Raw genomic sequence first — 11,486 nt, forward strand, 5'->3', positions numbered from 1 at the left:
TTATTGATGCCATTTCAATATTTCTCAGTGTTAGAATGAGTTGCTTATTAGCAGTGGTGGAAAAAAGTACGCAATTGTCATACTTGAGTAAAATTAAAGATATCTTAACAGAAAATGACTCAAGTGAAAGTCACCCAGTAAAATACTACTTGGGTTAAAGTCTAAAGGTATTTGGTTTTAGATATACTTAAGTATCTCAGGTAAATGTAATTGCTCAAATATACTTAAGTATGAAAAGTGTAAATGATTTCAAATTCCTTATATGAATTAACCAGACGGCACCATTTTCTTTAGTTACGGATAGCCAGGGGCACACTCCAACATTGAGAATTAATTTACAAACGAAGCATTTGTGTTTAGTGACTCCACCAGATCAGAGGCAGTAGAGATGACCATGGAAATTCTCTTGATCCAGGCTGTATCACATCTGGCTGTGTTTGGGAGTCCCATAGGACATGGCACAATTGGCCAGGCTTCATTCAGGTTTGGCCAGGGTAGGCTGTCATTGTAGATAAGAATTTGTTCTTAACTGACTTGTCTAGTTAAATAAAGGTTAAATAAAAAATAGATTGGACAATTCTCCTGTCCTGTTAAGCATTTAAAAAATGTAAGAATACTTTTGGGTGTCATGGAAAATGTATAGAGTAAAAAGTAAATTATTTTCCTTAGGAATGTAGTGAAGTAGAAGTTGTCAAAAATTTAAAATAGTAAAGTAAAGTACAGCTGCTATCACGTTTGAAGGTAAGACCCAGGTGCAGACAATGTCGAAGTAACACGTTTATTAATTAGAACACGGGCAGGCAAAGGTCAGGCAGAGGTCAGTAATCCAGAGTAATGGGGAAAAGGTACCCGGAAGGCAGGCTCAGGTCAGGCAGAGGTCGGTAATTCAGAGTAGAGGGTAAAGGTACTGGACGGCAGGCAGGCCGAAAGGACAAATATATATTTACAGGGGATAATGGGCGATACCTGGAGGAGGGTGGAGACAATCACAAAGACAGGTGAAACAGGGCGTGACAGATGTCCCTGGCGGAGACCCAGCACCTCTCCTCTGGGCCATAACCCTCCCAGTCAACCAGGTACTGGAATCCCCTGCCCCGGGGTCGGACCTTCAGGAGACGCCTTACCATATACGCCGGTTGGCCGTCGAAGAGACTTACTGAATTTCCAAGCCCCCAGGAAGACGTCCCGAGGCAGGCAGAGCTAACTTCAGGCAATGAGTGTGGCAGAACGGACTCCAGCCCACGATGGCACCAGTAGACCAGTCAATAGAGGGATTGTGTCACCGGAGCCAAGAGAATCCCAATACCGCGGGAACCTGTGGAGACTCAACCAGCAGGAATTGGATCGTCTCGCTGTGGTTCCCCGACACTCGTAGGTTGACATGGTGGTCTGGTGGGTGACCCGGCCTATAGAACGCCTGTCCAGTGCTTTAACACCCATGGGAATGGAGAAAGGTTGAGTGAGGATGCCCAGCTCGGATGCCAAAGTAACGTCAATAAGACTCACATCGGCCCCAGAGTCGATAAATACCTAGAGAGACTTGGACTGGTTGCCCCACCGCAGGATGGCACGGAGAGGGGGGCAAGCAAGGGGAAACGAAAAATTATCTTTAAGACCCACAAGAGTACTCACTCCAACAAATGAGCTAGGTCTATTGAAGGGATATGTAGACACAATGACCGGCAGTACCGCAATACAGACAACTCTGGGTCTGCATACACTTTCGGCTGGAGACAACCTAGCCCTGCCGAGCTGCATCGGCAGTCTCTGGAGGCTCTTGGAGGGACTCGGGTAAGCTCGGGTAGACGCCTGGGTCTTCCAGAGTTCATCAGATGCAAGGTGGGATCCTTGAGTGAGTGATTGGAACCGCAATCGGACCTCTTCTTCCTCCTACGTTCCCGTAGCCATCCATCGATTCAGATTGTTAAATCGACGAGTGAGTTGAGATCCGTCGATAGTTAACGGGCTGCAAGCTCATCCGTTAGCTCTTCCGATAATCCATGCAGGAACGTGTCAAACAGCGCTTCCTGGTTCCAGATACCCTCCGCTCCTAGTGTGCGTAAATCCACACTGAAGGAGTCCTGCGAAGCTGGAGTAACTTCCGGGCAGCCTCCCTCCCGGACCACGGAGCCTCAAACGTTTTCACTTCCGCCACGAATCCCTCCAGACTGAAGCATACGGCCGACTGTTTTTCCCAAAATGGCTGTAGCCCAAGTGAGGGCCCTCCCGGACATCAGCACGATAAGGTACGCTATCTTAGAGCGGTCCGAGGGAAAAGAGGAAGGCTGCAGCTCCATGAAGAGGGAACACTGAGCGAGAAACTTTCAACAGGAGCCCGACTCTCCATCGAAGCGCTCTGAGGGAGGTAAGCAGGGTTCCCAGGAAACCGGGGTGACGGTGCTGCTACCAGCTAGGTTACAGAGGGGCTGGGACTTTACCGTCGTGGTAGGCTGCCTAATAGTCAACCCACAGACTTGCTCCCGCAATGTATCCAATGCTTGGTTATGATGTTCGGCCACAGCCTGGAACCCTTCCATCAGTCCACGAAGCAACTCCTCTTGCCTTCCAATGACTCCTTGGGAGGTGATGGCATTGTGCAGCTGGTCCGAGTCTGCTGGGTCAGTCATGGCCAGTTTGTACAATCATGTTTGAAGGTAAGACCCAGGTGCAGACAATGTCGAAGTAACAAAAGTTTATTAATTTGAACACGGGCAGGCAAAAGTACAGGACGGTAGGTAGGCTCAGGGTCAGGTCAGGCAAAGGACAGTAATCCAGAGTAGAGGGCAAAGGTACAGGACGACAGGCAGGCTCAGGCAGAGGTCAGTAATCCAGAGTAGAGGGCAAAGGTACAGGACGACAGGCAGGCTCAGGCAGAAGTCGGAAATCCAGAGTAGAGGGCAAAGGTACAGGACGACAGGCAGGCTCAGGGTCAGGGCAGGCAGAAGTCGGAAATCCAGAGTAGAGGTCAAAGGTACAGGACGACAGGCAGGCTCAGGTTCAAGGCAGGCAGGAAGGACAAAACCGGGAAAACTAGAAAACAGGAATATAGACAAGGGGAGGGGGGGGGGGCGCTGGTAGGTTACAGGAACAAAATGAGCTGGCGACAAATAGAGAATACAGGTATAAATACACAGGTGATAAATGGGGAAAATGGGCAACACCTGGAGGAGGGTGGAGACAATCACAAAGACAGGAGAAACAGATCAGGGTGTGACAGATATCCAAAAAAATGACATAAGTCGTACTTTAAAGTAGTTGTACTTAAGTACTTTACACCACTCCTTAATAGATTATACAGTGCCTTTGGAAACTATTCAGACCCCTTGACTTTTTCCACATTTTGTTACGTTACAGCCTTATTCTAAAATAGATTTTTTTTTAAATCCTCAGCATTCTACTTATATTTCCCTCACTAACTTTAAACATCAGCTACCTGAGCAGCTAACCGACCGCTGCAGCTGTACATAGTCCATCTGTAAATAGCCCACCCAATCTACCTACCCCATACTGTTTTTATTTACTTTTATGCTCTTTTGCACACTAGTATTTCTTCTTGCACATCACCATCTACTCATTTATCACTCCAGTGTTAATTTGCTAAATTGTAATTATTTCCCTACTATGGCCTATTTATTGCCTTACCTCACGCCATTTGCACACACTGTATATATAGACTTTCATTTTTTGTATTGTGTTATTGACTGTACGTTTGTTTATTCCATGTGTAACTCTGTTGTTGTTTGTGTCGCACTGCTTTGCTTTATCTTGGCCAGGTCGCAGTTGTAAAGGAGAACTTGTTCTCAACTAGCTTATCTCCAGTTTCAACTGTTCTGCCTTACTATTATTCAACCATGCTGGTCATTTATGAACATTTGAACATCTTGGCCACGTTCTGTTATAATCTCCACCCGGCACAGCCAGAAGAGGACTGGCCACCCCTCTACAGGACCTAGCCCGGTTCCTCCTGACTGATGGCTCCTTGCTGTCCCCAGGTTTCTTCCTAGGTTTTTATGGCCTTTCTGTTCTGTTATAATCTCTACCCGGGAGTTTTTCCTAGCCACCGTTTTTCCTAGCTTTTACACCTGCATTGTTTGCTGTTTGGGGTTTTAGGCTGGGTTTCTGTACAGCACTTTGAGATATCAGCTGATGTACGAAGGGCTATATAAATAAATTTGATTTGATTTGATTTGATCTGGTTAAATAAAAGATGACATTTAAAAATATATAAACACACAATACCCCATAATGACAAGCCAAAAACAGTTTAGACATTTTTGCAACGGTATTAAAAATCAAAACAGAAATACCTTATTTACATACGTTTTCAGACCACTTGCTATGAGACTAGAAATTGAGCTCAGGTAAATCCTGTTTCCATTGATCATCCTTATTTCTACAACTTGATTAGAGTCCACCTGTGATAACTTCAAATGACTGGACATGATTTGGAAAGGCACACACCTGTCTATATTAGGTCTCACAGCTGACAGTGCATGTCAGAGCAAAAGCCAAGCCATAAGGTCGTAGGAATTGTCTGTAGAGCTCCGAGACAGGATTGTGTCCAGGCACAGATCTGGGGAAGGGTACCAAAACATTTCTGCAGCATTGAAGGTTCCCAAGAACACAGTGGCCTCCCATCATTCTAATTGGAAGAAGTTTGGAACCAGCAAGACTCTTCCTAAAGCTGGACGCCTGGCCAAACTGAGCAATCGGAGGAGAAGGGCCTTGGTCAGGAGGTTGACAAAGAACTCGATGGTCACTCTGACAACGAGCTCTAGAGTTTCTCTGTGGAGATGAGAGAACCTTCCAGATGGACAACCATCTCTGCAGCACTCCACCAATCAGGCCATACGGAAGCCACTCCTCAGTAAAAGGCACATGACAGCCTGCTTGGCACCTAAAGAAGGTAAGACCCACCTAAAGGCACCTAAAGACTCTCAGACCATGAGAAAGATTCTCTGGTCTGATGAAACCAATATTCAACTCTAGGCAATAGGCTATGAAGTGCATGCTTGGAGAAGCACAGAGCAAAGTTATATTTGTAAGATAGCTGTTGGGATGTTGTAAATTAAACTAGGCTGCATTACACACTACAATGGATATTCCAACTCCGGGCATGCTCTGCTCTTGCAAATCCAAAACTTTTTTTTGTGATGCCGAACCAATGGCTGTGCTGTGTTGGCCTACTGCGGCTGTTTCAAGAGGAGAGTCAGGGCCTTCTTCTGAACATCATTTTGGAATACTTGCTATTTGTGATTGACAATAAGACTTTTAGTAATTTACAAAGGGATGCTGAAAAGCAGAAGCCTCGGCACAATCAATCAGAAATGGACAGCTCATGGTGCTGACAGTAGCCAAATTGGAGTAGGCATAATTCATTTGAATGTCTTCATTTTAATGAGACTTTATTAACAATAAGATGGCTTTGTTTTTGGAGCCTATTTCTTCTTATTTAAGAAATAAGAGGTAGACCTACCTGTTTGACAGATAAAATTAGTCTATATGTTGCTAGTGTACTGTATATCTATAAATTTGTCTGTCAATTCCTCCACGCACCATGCACTCTTTATAGGCCATCTCCGTGTCAGTGAAGGGCTCTTAAGTTAAAACCAAAACTCTAATTGAGGGTGTATGAGAGCGTATGCCTTAGGCCTAACTTTTATTAAAAGAAAATGGCAAAAAGCACAGGCCTTAGCTTAAGATGTTGAAGAAAATAAAACTCATCCGATTATATAAAGTGATTTATAATAGTGTTTTTGGTCCCCCCTCAACGCTAGAAACAATCTGTAAAATACCAGAGAATGATGTGACTGATGCATATGGGGAGATCTGTCACGACTTCTACCGAAGTCGAAGCTTCTCCTTGTTCGGGCGGTGCTCGACGTCACCGGTCTTCTAGCCATCATTGATCCATTTTCTAATTGGTTTTGTCTCGTCTTCCTACACACCTGGTTTCAATCCCATTCATTACCTGTTGTGTATTTAACCCTCTGTTTCCCCTCATGTCTTTGACAGGGATTGTTTTATGTTCAGTATTCGTGTTTTGTATCTGGTGCGCGATGGGTCCTCGTACCCACTTTTGTTTCATTGTATTTTTATGGTTTTGGAGTTATGGGTTTTAAATTATTAAACTACTCCATTCCACCAAGTTTTGATTCTCCTGCGCCTGACTTCTCTGCCACCTATACACACACGACTGTGACAGAAACTCTGACCCAACATGAAGTCAGCAGGGGAAGGTACCCCGGCTATGGAGGTAGAGGAGCGCATCACGGAACATACGGTGATGATTTCCAAACTGAGCATCGCCATGGATCTCATTGTCCACAATATGGACCGCTGGGAGACACTGAGTTTTTCCAGTGCCTCTACCAGCACAACTGGGGTCTCCCCTGAACGCCCCTTTTCCACCTGAACCTAGCAGGATCCATATATCCATACCACAGGGATACAACGGAGATGCTTCCGGCTGCCAGGGTTTCCTCCTCAAACTAAGCCTGTACCTGGACACGGTCCACCCAGCTCCATCAGACCGTGAGAAGAGTTTCGTGGTGAGCAGTTGAGGAGTTCACCTGCTGTTTCCGGACAGTATTCGACCACCCACCCGAGGGCAGAGTGGCGGGTGAGTGCCTCTACCATCTGAGGCAGGAGACGAGGAGCGCCCAGGAGTTTGCGCTGGAGTTTAGGACCCTGGCTGCCGGCGCTGGATGGAGCAACAGGGCCCTGATAGACCATTGCCACTGTAGTCTACATGAGGACGTCCGTTGGGAGCTGGCCTGCAAAGACACCACCCTCACTTTCGACCAGCTGGTGGACCTGTCCATTCGGCTGGACAACCTGCTGCCTACTTGCGGATGTCCAGTTCGGGGTCTGGTTGTTCCATCCTCACGTACACCCTCTCCGATACCCATGGAGCTGGGAGGTGCGGTGCGCAGGGAGACCGGAGGGGGTTCCCGCTCGTGCACCATATGTAGCTGCAGAGGTCACACTGCTGGTCGGTGCCGGTTTGGTTCCTCTGGGAATCGAGGTAGCAGGCAGGGCACTCTGGCGTCACCCCAGGTGAGTAGGCAACATTCTCATTCAGAGCCCTCTGTTGAACATATGTTTGTCTGTTACTTTTCCTGAATTTTCCCTGCATTCCCAGCATAAGGCGCTAGTAGATTCAGGCGCGGCTGGGAATTTCATTAATGAAGGATTAGCTCATAGTTTAGGGATCCCCATTGTTCCTGTGGATATGCCTTTCCCTGTTCATGCCTTAGATAGTCAACCATTAGGGTCAGGGTTTATCAGGGAGGCCACTGCTCCTTTGAATATGGTAACGCGGGGGGGTCACAGGGAAAAGATTAGTCTTTTTCTTATTGATTCTCCTGCGTATTCCATGGTGCTGGGCCTACACTGGTTAGCTTACCATAACCACACGGTTTCTTGGCCACATAGGGCTCTCACGGGGTGGTCGCGAGAGTGCTCAGGTAGGTGTTTAGGGGTTTCCATTAGTGCTACTACGGTGGAAAGTCCAGACCAGGTCTCTTCCGTGCTCATTCCCCCAGAATATGCCGATTTGGCCCTCGCCTTCTGTAAAAAGAAGGAGACTCAATTACCACCTCATCGACGGGGGGATTGTGCGATAGATATCCTGGTAGACGCTGCACTTCCCAGGAGTCACGTGTATTCCCTGTCGCAAACAGAAATGGTGGCTATGGAGACAAATGTCTCAGAGTCCCTGCATCAGGGGTACATTCAGCCCTCCATTTCACCCATCTCCTCGAGTTTCTTTTTTGTGAAGACGGATGGAGGTTTGTGCCCGTGCATTGATTATCGAGGTCTCAATAAAATCACGGTGAGGTATAGTTACCCGCTTATCTCTTATCGCTACGGCGATTGAGTCAATGCATGGGGCGTGCTTTTTCACTAAACTGGATCTCAGGAGTGCGTACAATCTGGTGCGTATTCGGAAGGAAGACGAGTGGAAGACGGCATTTAGTACCACCTCAGGGCATTATGAGTACCTCGTCATGCCGTATGGGTTGATGAATGCTCCATCGGTCTTCCAATCATTTGTAGATGAGATTTTCCGAGACATGCACGGGCAGGGTGTATATCGATGACATTCTGATATACTCCGCTACAGGCGCCGAGCACAAAGTGCTTGGTCGCTTGTTGGCACATGACCTGTACGTTAAGGCTGAGAAACGCTTGTTCTTCCAACAGTCCGTTTCCTTCCTAGGGCATCGGATTTCCACGTCAGGAGTGGAGATGGAGAGTGACCGCATTGCAGCCGTGCGTAATTGGCCAACTCCCACCACGATAAGGGAGGTGCAGCTATTTTTAGGGTTTGCCAACTACTAACGGAGATTTATCCAGGGTTTTGGTCAGGTGGCTGCTCCCATTACCTCACTGCTGAAGGGGGGTCCTGTACGTCTGCACTGGTCAGTTGAGGCGGACAGGGCTTTTGGACAACTAAGGGCTCTGTTTACCTCGGCACCCGTGCTGGCCCATCCGGATCCCTCTTTGGCGTTCGTAGTGGAGGTGGACACGTCCGAGGCTGGGATAGGAGCGGTGCTCTCTCAGCGCTCGGGTACGCCACAGAAGCTGCGCCCTTGTACCTTCTTCTTGAAGAAGCTCAGCCCGGCGGAGCAAAACTATGACGTGGGGGACCGGGAGCTGTTGACTGTAGTCAAGGCCTTGAAGGCGTGGAAACATTGGCTTGAGGGGGCTAAACACCCTTTTCTCATCTGGACTGACCACCGCAATCTGGAGTACATCTGGGCAGCGAGGAGACTGAACCCTCGCCAGGCAAGGTGGCCATTGTTTTTCACCCGTTTTGTTTTCACCCTTTCGTACAGACCAGGTTACCAGAACGTTAAGGCAGACGCACTGTCCCAGCATGTATGACACAGAGGAGTTGTCCATGGATCCCACTCCCACGCCTCTTGCTTGGTGGCGCCGGTAGTGTGGGAGCTGGAAGTGGACATTGAGCGGGGGTTATGTGCAGAGCCCCCTCCCCCTCGGTGTCGAGCTGGGCGTCTGTACGTTCCGTCTGCTGTCCGCAACCGGCTGATCTATTGGGCCCACCAGTCACCCTCCTCTGGTCATCCTGGGATCGGTCGGACGGTGTGCTGTCTTAGTGGGAAGTACTGGTGGCCCACATTGGCTAAGGATGTGAGGATTTGTTTCCTCCTGCTCGGTTTGCGCCCACAACGATCCTGGTCGGGCTGAGGTGCGGGAGGTTCATCCTGGATTCGAGACATCGGGCGAGGGGCCTTCAGTACCTTGTGGACTGGGAGGGGTACGGTCCGGAGGAGAGATGCTGGGTTCCGGAGGAGGACATGTTGGACCCTTCCATGCTGCGGGGTTTCCATCCGTCTCCGTCTGGATCGCCCTGCGCCTAGCCCTCCGAGTCGTCCCTGAGGGCGTCCCGGTGTTGGCGCGCTGTTGGAGCCGTGCATCAAGGGGGGTGTACTGTCACGACTTCTACTGAAGTCGGTTCCTCTTCTTCTTTGGGCGGTGTTCGTCAACACCAATCTTCTAGCCATCGCCAATCCATTTTTCATGTTCCATTTGTTTTGTCTCGTTTTCACACACACCTGGTTTCAATTCCCTAATTACATATTGTATATGTTCCCTGTGTTTCACCCATGTCCTTGTCAGGTATTGTTTATTGTAAGTACGTGTGCTATGTGTGACTGGTGCGCTACGGGTTTTGTGCCCATGTGTTTGTTGTTTTTGTATGCTGGTAGTTATGTATGTTAAACGGCTCCGGCTATTTACCAAGTTCTGCTCTCCTGTGTTTGACTTCCCTGCCATCAGTTACGCACCCCTTACACAGAATGCATTCTTCATGCAGAGAGAGACAAAAACCTAGAGATTAAGACAAGTACAGACAGAGAGAGAGAGCGAGTGAAAGAGAGGTGAGTTACATGCTCAGATTGATTAGACAAGAGATTGAAAAAGGGACAGGGAGAGAGAGGGAAATCAGATGACGTGGTATGTTTGGGATATAGTAATAGGGAAATCTCTCACGCGTGGATCAATCACATTGATATAGACTGCTGTATACACATTGTCCAGAGACACAGCAAGTCTATGGCAATCCAGGACCTCATATAAGATCTATAAATCTTATAAGTACAGTCAGCGTCAAATATCAAGTTGGTCTAGTTTAATTATTGTTCTCCATGGAAAGTACTGTGCATAGAAAAGTGACGCAATATAGGCTTATGTTTTGTGTCCTGTATGTAGGCTACTGTACATGTACATTGACAGCTATTGTATGGAGATGATAATTAACCAATCCATCAGAGCAGTATGTTTCTTGCTCAATGTACCCTCTTTAAAACCAAACAAATGGGATATCCTCACATCTATTGACACCCTACCAGCATGACATTATCAAGAACATTCCTCTGTCTTAAGAATCATGGCATTGGAACAACTGTCCATTACACCTTACTATGGGATAAGCTTTGGGAAGGTGTTATCTTTAGATAAAAGTCCCATGTGGCACAGACACAGGAAACAATCACCCACAAAATACTCAAAGAATATGGCTGCCTAAATATGGTTCCCAATCAGAGACAACGATAAACACCTGCCTCTAATTGAGAACCAATCTAGGCAACCATAAACTTACAAAACACCCTAGACAAGGGAAAACACATACATCCCCCATGTCACACCCTGACCTAACCAAAATAATAAAGAAAACAAAGATAACTAAGGCCAGGGCGTGACACCAAGCTGTTCAAAGGTACAGTCAACTTAGTGTATGTAAACTCCTGACCCACTGGAATTGTGAGACAGTGAATTATAAGTGAAATAATCTGTTAACAATTGTTGGAAAAATGACTTGTGTCATGCATGCACAAAGTAGATGTCCTAACCGACTTGCCAAAACTATAGTTTGTTTACAAGACATTTGTGGAGTGGTCGAAAAACAAGTTTTAGTGACTCCAACTTAAGTGTATGTAAACTTCCGACTTCAACTGTATAGTCACCCTTTCAAGCTGCTACTAGCTTTCACGGTTCCTGAAATAGGATAAATATAATTTTCCTATAACGCTCCTTGGTCTGGGAACGAGCTGCAAAATACTAAAACTGGAGGAGAGGGTATCAATTGTTGAGTTTAAAGCTCTGATAGAGAAATGTTTTTGAATTGTATTTTGTTCTTTGTATATACACTGTACACGCTGACTACTTCCTGCAGACCTCTTGGCCAGGTCCCTCTCGCAAAAGAGGTTTCTAACCACAAATGATATTTTCCTGGTTAAATTAAGGTAAACAAATACAAAATAACACACCTATACATTATATACCAGCAGTAATTGCCCATCGTAGCTGAAGTTCAGCAAGCCCCGCCTGCCATTGCCAGGTATTATTTCAAGCCATTTAGGTTAACTGACCAATTCCAAGCACTCTGACTGAATCCATCCAAAGACTACAATAAATGAGAGAAGCACACAGGCACATAAATAACGGTCACAGGCAGT

This window comes from Oncorhynchus keta, chromosome 14 (assembly GCF_023373465.1).
Source record: "Oncorhynchus keta strain PuntledgeMale-10-30-2019 chromosome 14, Oket_V2, whole genome shotgun sequence".
NCBI classification, from domain to species: Eukaryota; Metazoa; Chordata; class Actinopteri; order Salmoniformes; family Salmonidae; genus Oncorhynchus; species Oncorhynchus keta.